Below are 14,601 nucleotides of genomic sequence, written 5' to 3'. Positions count from 1 at the left end.
GGACAGGCTCCCCAGGGCAGCGGTCATGGCACTGTGCCTGCTGGAGTTCAAGAAGTGCTTGGACAACGCTCTCAGACACATGGTTTGATTTTTGGGTGGTCCTGTGTGGAGCCAGGAGTTAAGACTCGATGATCCTTGTGTGTCCCTTCCCGCTCAGGATACTCCATGCCTCCATCGCGGCGCCCCCCATGAAAGCCGCCCGCACACCCCCACATCCCACCCGTCCCTGCCCTCCAGGGCGCACGGCCCCAAAGGGGCGCCGCGGGCTCAGCTGCCGCCTCACACGGGCGCCCAGCGGGGCAGCAGCGCCCTCCATGGGCACCGATCGCTCCCTGGCGGCGCCGCCGGGCCCCGGGAACCCCCCTCCCTCCATGGCCTGGACGTGTGACCGCCAGACCGGCAGCCCGAGCCCTGTCAGACCCAGGCAAGGAAGGTCGCTTTCCCCCCCCGGTGCCGTGGGGCGGAGGGCGGACACAGCTCGCTGCCCGCCCCCTGCTCGGCCCCTTCTCCTCCCTGCCGCCGCTCCTCCTCCCCTCCCCGCCGCACCGGCGAGGCTGCGGGGCCGGAGGGGAAGGCGGCGCTGCCTGCGGGGAGGAAGCCGGATGAAGCCCCTCGGGCATGCAGCGAGCCGCGGGGACCCTGCCCTGGAGCCCAGCGGCGGCATCAGGTAACGACCGCCCTCGCCTCGCCCCCGGCCCGGCCCGGGGAAAAGTTCCCTCCCGGGGGCTGCGGGACCCTTCTCCCGGCGGGACCCGTGCCCGGGGGGCTCCGTGCCCGGCTCTTTCCAGCGATAGGAGCCGGTGTGTGTCCGGGAGGGGACGGGGGGAGCAGCCTTCCCCGGGGCTCTGTGCCCTCCCTGACAGCCCGGGTGTGTTTAGGAAGAAGAAAGCAACAAACAAAATGTTAGCAGAAAGTAGTAACGCGTCGCGCTGCACCGGGGACTTGGGGGTGTTTGTTGTGCCTGGCTATGCGTATGCCGTGGCTCTTCCTGAATCGTGTTTTGCTGGGCATCTGTGGGATCGCTGTCAACTTTTAACACAGGGTGTGGGTTTTGATTAACACTGTGGGAGGCTGAATCCCACTTTAAGTGTGCCACGGTGGTGTTTTGTTTTCCTTTGCTCAGAGTTTGTATCAAAGACACTAAGTCAGTTTCACATCTTTTTGCTTATTTCTTCTAAAATCATCGAAGGAGTGAAAAGTGTGCGGAGTGCCCCACAGGGGTTCTGGGTACCTTTGCTACAAAGCAACATTGAACCAGCTTAAAGAAAAAAAAATCTGTATCTTCAAAAGCCTGCTTCCTTACCAGCCCAAAGAAGTGCATTGCAAACTGCCCTGAGAGTGAAAAGATTTAAGTCACTTCAGTTAAGCAAGATTTGCCAAAGGCAAGATCCCTCCTCATAAAGGATGTGCTGTATTTATTCCATTGGTTAAATCCGAGAGAAGCTACTTTAAGAAATGTATTATCTGCAATTATGAATGTTTTACATCCACTTTTTCATATTTTCATAGTGCCAATGTAATCTCACTATATTCCTTGCAAAATCAAAGAAAGAAATCAAATGTAAAGATCTTTTCACTAGATTAGAAAAGCATGTGCAGTTTTTATTTATTTACTTTATAATGTAACAAATTTAGGGGAGCATTCAAAAGGGGAATAGACTGAGCAACATTCATCTGTTACTGCAGGTAATTCCAATGATTACTCATTGGACATTGATAAGGCACTATACTTAATCTGAATTTCAGATTGAGTTTGTGGTGTTGTTGTTTGCTTTTTTTTTAATAATAAACATGGTTATATTCTCTATGAAGGTCCATCAAAGTTATTGACCAAGTGCAGCTTTGAGACTGCATTTTCATGTATGCTCAGTTTTTTTATTAATGGATTTTAAGTTGCATTCATCTAAGGGCTGAAAAAAGAGAAGTACAAATTATATATAAAACTTGAAATGCTTTCCACCTCTATGTGTTCTGTGTTTTTTTTTTCTCCTTGTCAGCTTCAAATGTAACTTCTCCCTAAGTTTTCATGCAAGTGACAGAATTTCTTAAATATATGAAACAATTTTCTATTGTCAAATGTTCTGTAGTTCATACTTGCTTAGAAAGATAGATATGACTAGGGAATTATCGTTTTTCTTGACAGCATGACAGTTAAAACTTGGTTTGCATAGCAGCAAGCATGTGTAGTGCATTAAAAGATGTCACTCTAAACTGTCATTGACTAACTTTTCAATGTATTTTTGTGAAAGTGAATATATCGCTTGTAAAGTGACAGCTAAGGAGTAACTAAGTGGTAAAATAAGGAATTACTGTAGTGAACTAGGGTTTAACTTAGGATTTTGACTACAGCTTTAATATTGGATGCCTATGGATTCAGTGTTCAATTCTGTAAACAGGTATTTGATTTGTTTTCTTCATAGTGGTATCTCAGTTAAACTCTAAAAAGTATTGTTGATGCAGCAGTGCTTAAGCTACCTGGAGGTGGAGTGTAGAATTTTATCTTGTTATAATATAATGAAGAAAATGCTTCATGTGCTTATAAGCTTCCTGTTCTGATAACGTGTTCAAATTGTATAGAGTCATTGCTATCAAAACCAGATCATGCTAGAAGTCATACGCTTAAACATTGCTATGTGTCAAGCAAGTGTTCTTTTACAGCATGTGAAATCTTAAGCAGTTAAAATGGCCAGGTGAAGCAAGGAGGTATAAACAATGCTGTTAAGGTATGGAAATATGGGAAGCTTGGGAAGGAGGGGAAAAAAGAGAACTAAGTTAGAAATTCAGGGTTTTTCTTGACCACAAACTTTTTCCTTAAAAACTAAGTTACCAGCTTTTGAAAATACTATGTACCTTGAGGATTTTGGGTAAAAATATACCTGGACATTGAGACATTTGCTTTTACATGAAGACTACGTTGTACTTATAGCATTTTTCTTGGTTCTGTTTCCAAGCCTTGTACTGCTGTAATCTAAAGTCCTCTCTTGAAGGCTTCCATTAAACTGTGATAGAAAAAAAACTTTCTGGTGTTGTTGGGTTAGGTAAATCATGGTGAAACTGGTTAACTGAATGTAATACTTCTGTAGGAGCAAGAGAATGTCAAGAAGTGGAATACCATCTGGAGAAAAATCCATTTTAGTTACAAGTTCAGGAGGAGTACAAGCTTTTAGGAGTGCATACTGCAAATCTGTAGAAAGTGCACGTGAGGGCTAGCTTTTGGGAAAGGATTCCTTCTGGTAGCCATGAACAAGTAGTATTCTTGGAGGTAACAGTGAGGTCTCACTTTGCATGCTTGTTCTGTGTGTTTTGACTTGCCTTCAGTTGCATATCCACTCAGTCTTCACTCAGCTGAAAAACTCCTAATTTTGTTTATTTTTCTTTTTAGATCACCTTTTCTAGACCTCTGGTAGTTAATATTTTCTGATGAACTTTCAGTTTGTGTTATTCAGGTAGAGTACCATCTATAAAAAAACGAAGCTGTAGCCTTACCAAGAAGTAAAGTGGAAAGATTAGTTTATACTTGAGGAAGTACTTATAAACCCAGTGTGTTGTCTTTTATGCAAGAGTATGCTACTGCTGATCACTTTTAACTCTGTTGGTATCAATAGCCACCAAAATGTCTTTCTGAAGAATATCTGCATACTATTTGTCCTCACCCTGTATTTTCAGAGTTGATTATTCTTATGCAAACTATATATTTACCTTCTTTAAATGCATCTTTATTTTCTCCTGGATCGTGTCTTCAATTTCCTATGGCTATTCTGAATTCTAACCCTATTTGCCATCAGACTGGTAGCTGTCCTAAGCTAGTGTCACATTCAGATTTACAAGTATAGTCTGTCAACTAAGCTATTAATAAAACAATAAATACCTAGCAGGATGGACCAGAGGAGATCCTTAAATCTTTCTATTAGTCAATGAATTGATGGTAAAGATTCTATGAATATGGTATTGTAACATATTTTTTTAAAAGCGCAGTGTGTTTCATTCTGGAGATACCATATGAGATACTATATGAATGCGTAAATATGGCTGTTACTGTCTATTATCAACTCTTGTAAAACCCAAGGCAGTGGTATGTGTTTCTGCTGTGTAGTTTTTTGTTACCAAAAAGTGTAGTTTTCAAGGAAAGTATTCCTGGGGCTTTCAGTTTGGAAATTCTTTCTAACACAATAGTTTTTCATTGAGCAACAAAATACCTTTTCCTGGATGTCAGGTCAAAATAATGCTGGGATTAGGTGCATTGCAATCATATCATGTAAAATATTTGTAATCAAAATGCTGTTCACAAACCTCATGAAAATTACCAAAGTAATGTAAGTGGTAGTTTTACTTTTCAGTTTCTGACAATTTTTTATAGTAAGTGATGTTTGTCAGCAAATAATGGTAAACAATTTGCCAAATTACTGAAGTAATATGCCAAATTACAGTAGAATTTATATGTTTATATGTAGAATTTACAGAATTTATATATATGCTTTATATGAAATCTAAAGGTCATGCAAGGTCAGCATTTGTACACGTTTATGAAATGTTAGAGGAAAACTAAACTTAGTAGTAAAAACTGACTGTTAGGGGTGTGTGTCCCTAAAAATCTTAGCAATCTAAAGTCTCTTAATAAATTTTCATTTTATTAAATTTGATCTTAAATTTACTTGCTTCCTGCTAATATGTTGTGGCTTTAATTTAACAGAACAATACTGAACATCTAATTATCTTTTTTCCACTTCAGTGGAGAGACACACCATGATATTCCAAATTAATATATTTGTCAATATTGCTGTTGATTTAAGTCACACAAATAATCAGCTTCTGAAATTGAAGGATTAGTTTGCTGAACTGCAACATATGTAAATTATACAAAAATATCCAAATAAATTACTTATTTGTGGTTGTGCATTAAGCACCCACCACTTCTGTTGTGTTGATGAACATTTATTATAAGAAAATCTAAAAACTTTATATTATTATGTGTCTAGAAAACAAATAGAAGCTGTCTCTACAGGTTTATAAGAACAGATCTATGGAATTTCGGTTTTAGTATAGTGAACCATTACTATTTATTATCATAAAAATTATTAGCAAAAACATGTTTCTCTGTCACAGAAAAGTACATTTGTAAGGAATACATTTTAGAATAGGACAGTTTTGAGGAAAATGTTTCAGGATTCAAGAAATTGCAAACTGTGTGCAAAACAAAGCCAAGCATTAATCACAAAAATTACAAAATAGCGTATATTTAAGTATGCTAAAGCCAGAAATTTGATTTCAGAAATAAAGAAGTTCTTTAAATATCTGACAGTTTTTCCAAAATAAAGTTTGTGTGAATGAGGAATTGTAAAATAATTGGCAAAATTATTTGTGAAAAATTGTAGAGCAATACTGTTTCCCTTGCTTGGTTATTTTAGACATAATTCTTCTATGAAAATTTGTACAAAGGTTTTTGGTAAGAGATTTTAGAATCTCTTTTTTAAATACATTTTTCTCAGAGGTACACATGCATGCAGATAAAATGTACTGAGTCTTTTCCTGGTGCTAGTGTCACAAGTCTACAAATACTTGAATCAAACACAAAAAGAGAACTGAAATGGAAAAATCTGACAGATTAAACACAGTGGAATTTCTCACTTCACTCTCAAAAACAAACTCCCCAAAATCATTTGAGAAAGAAGGTGTTAAGCAGTTTTGAAAACTTCATACGGATGAAGTCATAGTGGAAGTCCAGAGAGGGCCTTCCACCCAGTCGCTGTCATGTGAGCTGATGTTGGGTTTGAAGCCTCTTCTTTAGAAAGAATGTTCAGTTTTTAGAAAATCATTTACTGTGTCTTGGTGCCAGCCAAAGCCATCCTCTTGTCTGAAGAACAAGCTTATATAATTGCTTCTCTTGGGACATTTGTCCTTGGATGACCTGTGTTCTTCATGGACCTGGAAGGAAGTCAGACCCAGTTACCGAGACGATTGGAAGTCCTCTCAGGATCTTTTCAAGCACGGGATGAGTTCATTAAGCATTATAAAGGAGGCCAAGATCTGCTAGAGATAGAGTAGTGGATATTCGCGACTGTCTTTCTCTATTTCAGTCTTGCAGTCACTTTGCATACTTAGGGATGTTGAAGGAGAACATTCCAGCAGTTCAGCAGTCCCCATCTTCACTTTTTCTATCAGTAAAATGGAGGATTATTTCTGTTACATGCATGGTTTGAGAATGCTTTTACACACATGCAGCATAAAAGTACATTTTGGGTACTTTGGTGAGGTCTGTGCTTTCGGGACCAGGTAATAAAGTCCAGGAGTAAGGGAGTGTTCTCTCTTAGTCCATCCATTTGACTTAAAAAAATAGCAATTCATGTGCTGTGTGTGGTTTTTTTTTGTTTGTTTGTTTTGTTTTCCCCTTCTCCAGGCACAAGTTTCAATGCCTGGAGAAGTTGCTGCCTCTGCAGAATTCCCAGCTGATGCTAAGGATTCATCAGTGCTGGAGACACCCAGTGCTACTGGCCATATGTACTGCTGAGAGTAAATTGCGCCTTCTGGATGCTTTGGCTTTTCATTTCTGCTGCACGTCCTAAATGCAGTTTTCAGAGCTTTCCAAAGAAGTGCATGTGTCTGAAGAACCTTTTTTTAAAGGAATACATATTTGATTCGAAGTCCACTCCTTTGGTTCAAAGTCCTTTGTTCTAAAAATGTCCAAGATAGTAGCTATTCTGTCAGATCTTCCATGTGGACCTAGAAGAAAGTGGTCATTCAACTGACTGTCATCTACCTTGAGGGTCTACAGACCAGACTCAGCAGCTTGCCTTGAGGATAATGTCTCTAGCCTCTTTGAGGATACTGGACACAACAGCATATGGTTTTTGATTCACTTTCCTCTGCTGCCTTCCAGTTTTCTGGTTTTATCTGATTTCAAGGACTCTTTGCAAGCGCTACTGATGCACCAAAGAAGTCAGTACTTCCTCTGATCATGGATGCTACTTACATTGGTGCAAGCCAAGGACAAAAACTTCTGCAGTTGTTTTCTTGTACTCAGGTACAGGGAAGGCTGGTGTGAATTCTTTTACTTGAAGTAACTCATTATATACATTTGCAAGTTCAGTTCCTAGTGGTGAACCTGGCAGGTATCTTCCCAGTGATTCAAGAAACTAGTTCATTCATAGGACTTGCAGGATACTTATTTTTGTACAGTTATCAGTAGTGTCTGATTCAAGATGACTCAGGACCATGAAACTAACGTTTCACTTCTGTCTGTGGCAAATACTCACCAAAGCCCTGTAGACAGAGATGTCTTAGTGTTGCCTTATTTTAGCAGATGGCTAATGCAAGGTGATCCCAAGAAGTTCTTTAATCGCTTTGGTCAGTACAAGATAAGTCAAATAGAAAAACTTGAATAGTCTGATTAGTGTGACAAGTGCTCAATCTGTATATATATATAAAAAAAAAAAAGAAATCTTTAAGGCAATTATAGACACTCATCTTGTGATGCCATCAGATTCTTTGCAGTGGCCTGCGGCCAACAGGCGTTGGTGGGTAGAAAACATTATGGTTAGGGAATTCAGTTTGTATCTATGATAATAGAGTATGGTATGTTTGCTGTATGGTAGCATATATATTCCTGGTTCTGTGTGTTCTCCAGCCAACATTGTATAGTATATTCACTCAGATGGCAGATGCATGAACATTTAGTGTTTATTTCTTCACCCTTTCCTGGCAGGTTAACCAGACTCGTGCCAATATGCTTGTTTACTCTTTGCAGTCAGTGAAAATATGGATGTTTACTTCATGGGTTGGCACTTGCCTCATTCAGGATCAATACTGTTTGGAGAAGCAATTCCTTCATTTCAGTGTTTTGGAGTTTCCGGAAGTTCAAAATGCATGCAGATTGTTCTTACGTCAACTTCAGGAATCAACTATGAAAACTGACGACTCCTGATAGTACTGTGTATTATGTAAAGCAAAAAGCAAGGGGACCCAGGTATCCTCTTCTTTGTCAAGAAACCATGATGTTTTGGATATGTTATATCATCAAGTGAGATCGACTTTTCATCAGTTAGTTTACCCAGTTCTTCAGACTCTTACAGATTAATTCAACAGGATTAAAAGTGTGGTGTTTTTTGTTGTCTTTGTTATTATTTATTTGATCTTAAAATCATGTCTCTTGAAAATACCCTATTTTCATTAAATTATTATTTTTTATTTTATTTAATGGCAGGATTTTGTTTCCTTCTTTTGTTTATGTCAAACTGGAAGAAATATATTTTGTCACATATATTGGGTACTCTATCCATAGAAGGAATCAGACAGAGATCAGTCAGTCTGGAAATATTTGGAACTATATGTATGCAGTCAGGCTAGATTTTTAAAAGGAGATTCTAAAATTTTAAATAATCTTTTTAATAGAAAAGGCTAGAAAAAACATTTAATTATGTTGTTGAGGGTACAACAGCTTTTCAAAACAGCAGATGTATATGTTTGCAACTAGAATGAGCTAATAGAAATTGTGGAAGTTTTCTTCTACATCAGGAATTTTCATAAGATCACTTCAATTTGTTATTTGGAAAAAAATATTAATATTTTCAAAATACCTTTGAAGATTTTTTTTAAAGAAGAGGAAGGTTCTGTAGCAGCTTGTGCAAAAATGGTTTACTTATTTTTTTCATGTTTTCATTTTACTTTAGGGAAAGAATTCTCTATAGTAAGTCTTAATCAGGAGAAAGCAAGATGAGAATTTAATTTCTCTTTTTACCTGGAAAAATAGTATAGGCTATAGGGATCACGTCATATGGTGTGCAGCAACTAATTCTGCTATTGTAATCCTGAAAATTTGTCTAGTTTTAGCAAAACGCTTGATGCTTTGGCTTTAGCACCTGGTTTCCTAAATAATTGAAGAATTGTGAAGAGCAATTTTGACATTCTGTAAGGAGGGAGGATTCTTGTATTTTCTTTTAAGACTGTTTAATAATTTTAATAAATTAACTTCAGGTGAAAAATACATACTCTGAGGGATATTTACATTTTAACTGACAGAGCAGAGCTACCTTATACTTATTTTAGAATCACTTGCTGGTTTTATGAAGCTTGCTTTCTGCTTTATGTTGTGACCGGTGTCAGCAGGAAGGATGATGAACATCTTTTTTCCACTTATTCTATAATAGGGAAAAATGAAAGTTTAAAAAAAAAAAAAAAAAAGCCAGATGCTCTGAAAACTTACTGAATACCAGCAAAAGATGAATCTTAACAGCTTCTACCTGATCGTGTACTGATTGTGAAAATTCAGATCTTTTGGTGTACTGGACTTTGTGTGCCTTTTTTCTCCATTAGGGTTTGATCACTTTGGAGGATCAGTTCATTCCAACAGGCAGTCTTTGTAGGCTTTTTGTCATGTTGTCCTCTATTGCTTCCACTTGCTCTGTTTAAAGTTCTGTTCACCGAAGGATGTTTTTGATTCTTGCTGCTGCTTTCCTCCTTCTCCATCACATATCTACAAGGAAAATATGCTATTAAAGAGATGGTTTAAAATTCAGAAGAGTTTGCTTCCCAGGTTGCATGTGCCAAATCTGATCAAGGTCTCCTTTGCTGGCAATGAGAGGGTGCTTATGTATATATATCCCTAGTCTACTTGTCAAGTGCTTCAGCATGATAACTTATTCCTTGACATTTGATATGACAAACAGTTCTGGAATACAGTCCTGTGAGATAATTGTTTGGGGTTTGTCTTTTGATATAAACAAAGACATACAGGAGAGCTATCAATAAATTTCATCGAGGTTTTTAAAATTTCTTACCAAAAACTCTCTCAAAAAAAAACAAACTGAGCAGCTTCTTCTAAGGGCAAATAGGTATTTAAAACACAGAGGGAAATGATTGTAGGAATAAATGGTCACTTTTTTCCCACGTGAGACAGATTACCAGTGAGGTGTTAGGATAAGAGGTGCTGGAACACGTGCTGTAAAATGAACTCATAAATTATTTGAAGAAGAAAGCTAGTAGGATGGTGAGAATTTTAGCTGAATAATAGTGAATTAATCATGGTAGTTGCTACTAAAGCAGCAGTGTTACTTCCTGGGAATGTAACTTTTATTCTAAGTGTACGTTAAGGGAGTTCTCAAAGGATCTTTGCTTTGGCTCTTGCCCTCAGTCATATGTCTGAATACCCTTGGAGTTCTGGAATTACTGAATATCAGAAAAATATAACATCAGACAAATAAATATCAGAAAGGTGAATGAAATACTAGGAATTAGAATAGGAGCCATGAACAGCATTTAAAATAAAAATTTCATCATGAAAAAAATATTTCTGCTAGTCTTAAATACCATATGCAGTTACGGTTCTTCTATTTCAAAAAATAAATACAAGTTTATAAACAATTCAGCGAAAGCCAGAAAACATGTCAAGGAGATGCTGTACTCTCTTCAACAGATGATCAAACAGATTAGAGCTCTTCAGCTTGTAAAAGAGGTGCTAAAAGCTAGTATGATAGAAGTCAATGACATTGAGTGGTACGAAAAAAAGTGAAAATGGGCTCATTATTCACCATTTCTCATTCTGTAAGAACACACAGTGAAATTACCAGCAATAAAATAAAACAAATTATTAAATAATTAAGCAGCCAAAATCATTGCTGCAGGATGTTGTGGAGGGCACACACATAAAAGAACTCAAAGCAGGTTTTTCAGACTGATGGACTGTAAGTTCACTGGTAGCCATCAGGTGGGATGGTCCACAGGCAGTTACTGGCACAGGAGTTCTTAGATAGTCTCAAGTGTGAAGAGATGGATGAACGTGCCAATGACTGAATCAGTCCTTGGCCTGAAATGTTTCTTATGTTTCTTTTCATAAGGATCCTTTTTATCAGAAACAAGATAGTGACTTGATACATCAAGTATGGTCGCTTCTCTGTTCATCTGTATGCTGTGTATGCTTGTGTTCCTCCGCAAATGTACACCTTAAAGGAATGTATTCAGATAGCCTACTACTGGAGTCTAACTAAATTATCTTGTCAAAAGTTGTGTTTTAATTCGAGGCTTGCTTCTTGTTCAGTATGAACAGAGAAAGATATGACACACAATTTAGATGGTCTGAATCGCTTATTACTGCTTTGATCTTGTAGAATCATAGAATATCCTGAGATGGAAGTGTCTCACAAAGATAATTAAGTCCAACTCCTGGCTCCACAAAGGACCACCCAAAAACTAAATAATTTGTCAGAGAGCGTTGTCCACACATTTCTTGAACTGAAACATCATTAATAGTCATGACTAAGTTGTGGTACTAGTTGGTTTAAATACCTCCCAAAAAAGCTATGCTTTGGGGGCAAAGTATCCTCATCACTGCTTTTTCAAGGAGGGAACTACCGGGACTTTTCAGTCAAGTGTAATTCAGTCAGCTTTTACTGCTGTCTTGCAATGAATTTGCCCAGGATATCAAAGAAGATTCTTCCTGTTCCAGAAGATTATTTCAGGTTAAGTAAGCATTGTAGACTTGCTTCAGTTTTTGATGCAAATGAATATTGCTTTGGTGTAAGTCCATGGCAATACTATACTATTACACCAGTCTTTCTTGATTCTAAATGCAAAGGCATACATTAAGAAATTAAAAATACAATTAAAGATCCTACATTTTAGGGAGTATAGTTGGTTTCATGTTAATATCAAGCATTGCATATTTAGGCTTATAGCAAATTCAAGGCTAGTGAAAGCTTAAATTCTAGGTTCTCAAAAGAAATACAAAGTCAACTTTATTCAGATCAGCATGAACACCTTGATTTTTTTTTTTGTGTGTGTGTGTTCCAACTTAAATAACATTGCTTCAAGGAAAATGCATAAATTTATGGTAAGGATTATTTTTTCCTCTTCTTTTGTAATAGCCTCTTGGTAGCCTGTGCTGTCTTCTCAACAGCAAATTGGATTGAGAGCAAAATATCAGTTTTATCAGACCTATCTTTGTAGGGGAAGCCATTATACTACGGAAGTGTCTGCAGTAACCCATCAACATGGGTTCTTAATACTGTATAATTTTATATATGTAATAATAATGTGTGTGTGTAAATATATATATATATATGTATAATTCCACTCTTTGTCCAACTTGCACCTGCCTGTCTAATTCCTAGTTAGAGGCTCTTTTCATGAGAGTAGGAATAAATTATTTTGAAATTGTTTTGGAACAAATTATTTTGAAAAGTCTTTGGTCAATAAAGGAAGTATCTATATATGATAAGGGAATTTTCATGCTTATTGCTTTCTCATTCCCATAAGCGAATGCAAATCTTAAATCTGAGACAAATATCTGTAGTAAAAGAAAATATCCCTCCCTCCCCTTAAGTATGCTCTGTGCCTCTGTAATCTTCTCATTAAGCCTAATGATTGATAAACTGCTCTCAGTTTGAGGATTATCTTTTTTTGCGTTAATCTAAGACAACGGAAGTATCTAAAACTTTTAATGAGAACTGTTACTGTCATTATACAATGTCTCTTATACAACACTTAATTCATTCTTGAGAATATTTTTAAAGAACAAGTAAATTTTGACAATTGTTGTTTGGCTCTGTATTCAGGATGTTTTTAAAATCTGAATGATCAGATAATTTGCAGCCAGTTCAGTCAGTAAACCGAAACCGGCATCTTCTGTTATTGTTTGCTCAGCTGAGCCCAGAAATATGCTAATAACAAATCCATTCAGTCCCTCACTCCAACAAAAAATGCAAGTGTGCCTAAGCATGCCAGTAAATTCTTGTCTTAGGTCGCTTGATATTTGGCACCTGCACATACGTCTTTGAACATGCCAGACATTTATCTGTGATGAATGCAAAACTGATTGAAGACCCTATATTGCCAAATAATCATTTTTAGACGTATGCTGATTCATGTGTTTTCTTTAGTTCTGTCATCAAGCTGATGAGCAGACTATGACAGACAATGTTTCTCATTATTCCAGCCCATGTTTCCAGCGAAGACATTTGCTGCATCCATTCTTGGCTGACAGGCTTACTTCAAGGTCCACGCCTATCCGAAAATCAGCTCGTCATGCAAATACCCAGGAGTTGAGGCCATCTGTAAAATCTGCTTCTCATCTATCCATCATTAGTGCTTATTGATTGTACTGTCATTTTCAGGTATAATCTCTGACTCAGGGTCAGTCTCTTTACCATGTGTACTGCAGCTTCCAGCTCATTGTGTAAATGATGAGCATGGGCTCGCAGTGTTTTTGCATGGCGTGCAGAAATTCCTAATTAACAACAGAGGTGACTAGTTTAAAATAATTTATATGACTGGATACAAAATGCTGTTTTCATTTAAATTGCAGCTCTGTAGGAATACCTACTGGAGTTAGAGGGATATGACTTTGAATGAGATTACTAGAAGGTTACCTTACAGATATGGCTGTGATTCATTCATTTTCTCTGGCAATTACGTTTTTATTGACATGGCAAAATGTTCTAAAAAGTTAACACAAGCCTGAGTTTCTTCAGTAGTTAGCAGAAGACTCCTCCTTGGAACCTGAATTTGGCTTGGTAAATTGAGATACTGAATGTTTTTGTTTGGCTGTTGTTGTTTTTTGCCTCTTATGTACAAGTTGCAGCAATTGAGATAATATTATTTACAGATGCTAAGGAAAGTAAGATTTTTCATAAGGAAAAGGATCCTACTGAAGCGTCAGCTCAAATATAAAGGTCTCTCTTGATCCGTATCACTGTCTACACAAACAGGATCCCTCCTGGGAGTTGTTAACTTACTCTGAAGGAATTTCCAATCCAATTTCAACCTATTGAGACCTGCTAAAATTTTACAAATATGATACCACCTTCAAAGATTATCACACTCACTGTCTTTAGGTTTGATCCGCTGTAGTGTTCTTTCTGAGTAATACTTGGCCTCCTTACTTAAGAGAGAAACACCATAGTTGTCAATATGTATATTAGTTAAATACTCTGCTTGTGTTTTCAGCTGATTATTTTTTTAAAAAGGAAAGGCTACTTTTAAAGTAGATAATGAGAGCACAATTCAGTTGACTGAAGATGGGCATCTGGGTCTTCTGGTGTCCTGTGTCTGGCCAGTAGTTGTTGCTGTAGGAGGGTGTGTAGTCTCCCACATCTGGGTTACCTTGAGGCACCTAAAATGAATTTACTTAGGTAACTGAGAAAACCCTCCATTGACAGAGTGCAGTTTTGCTGACAGGTAGACACCTTCATATAGATTTTTTTTTCCTTCTCTCTGTCTTTTTTTTTTTTCCTTCAGTGAGAAATGCATGAATCTCACTCATTTCCCAAAGCCAAAATTCTCGTTTTATGAAGTCCTCCAGGTCTGGAAAATACCAAACTGTGAAATACCTGTGCTGCCTCAGTTGACACCAGTGATTCAAAATGACCAGGTTGTCTTTTTGTGGTGCATAAAGTGAGTACTAAAAATGGAAAAAATGTTCATATATAGCAATAGTATAAATGTACATAGGAAAAAAAATGGTTATGTTTTTCTTCTGTTCCATTCATACAAAGGCAATAAGCTAAGTAAAGTCATCAGGGAGAGTATTTTGATTATTTTATCTGCAGTGGAAAAAGAAGAAAATACCTACCTGACAATAAGTGGATTGAGTGAACTTGGCTGTATTAACTAGCT

At 37.7% G+C, this 14,601-nt stretch overlaps 1 protein-coding gene across 4 annotated transcripts in view; it reads left to right on the top strand.

The window, feature by feature from the left end:
• The first annotated feature begins 273 nt into the window (after window positions 1-273).
• The window catches only part of SGCG (sarcoglycan gamma), a 144,817-nt gene continuing 130,489 nt past the window's right edge, over window positions 274-14,601 (top strand). For 2 of the 4 annotated variants that reach the window (XM_083804380.1, XM_083804379.1), the window contains exon 1: window positions 274-667. The gene's annotated coding sequence lies outside the window, so the exon portion shown is untranslated. The remainder of the gene's footprint in view (window positions 668-14,601) is intronic. The other 2 variants (XM_083804378.1, XM_083804376.1) reach the window with 2 other exon arrangements.

This window comes from Anser anser (genome assembly GCF_964211835.1).
Source record: "Anser anser genome assembly, chromosome: 1".
Lineage (NCBI taxonomy): Eukaryota > Metazoa > Chordata > Aves > Anseriformes > Anatidae > Anser > Anser anser.
Note: the sequence above shows the minus strand (reverse complement) of the source record. Positions and strands in the feature narration are given on the sequence as shown.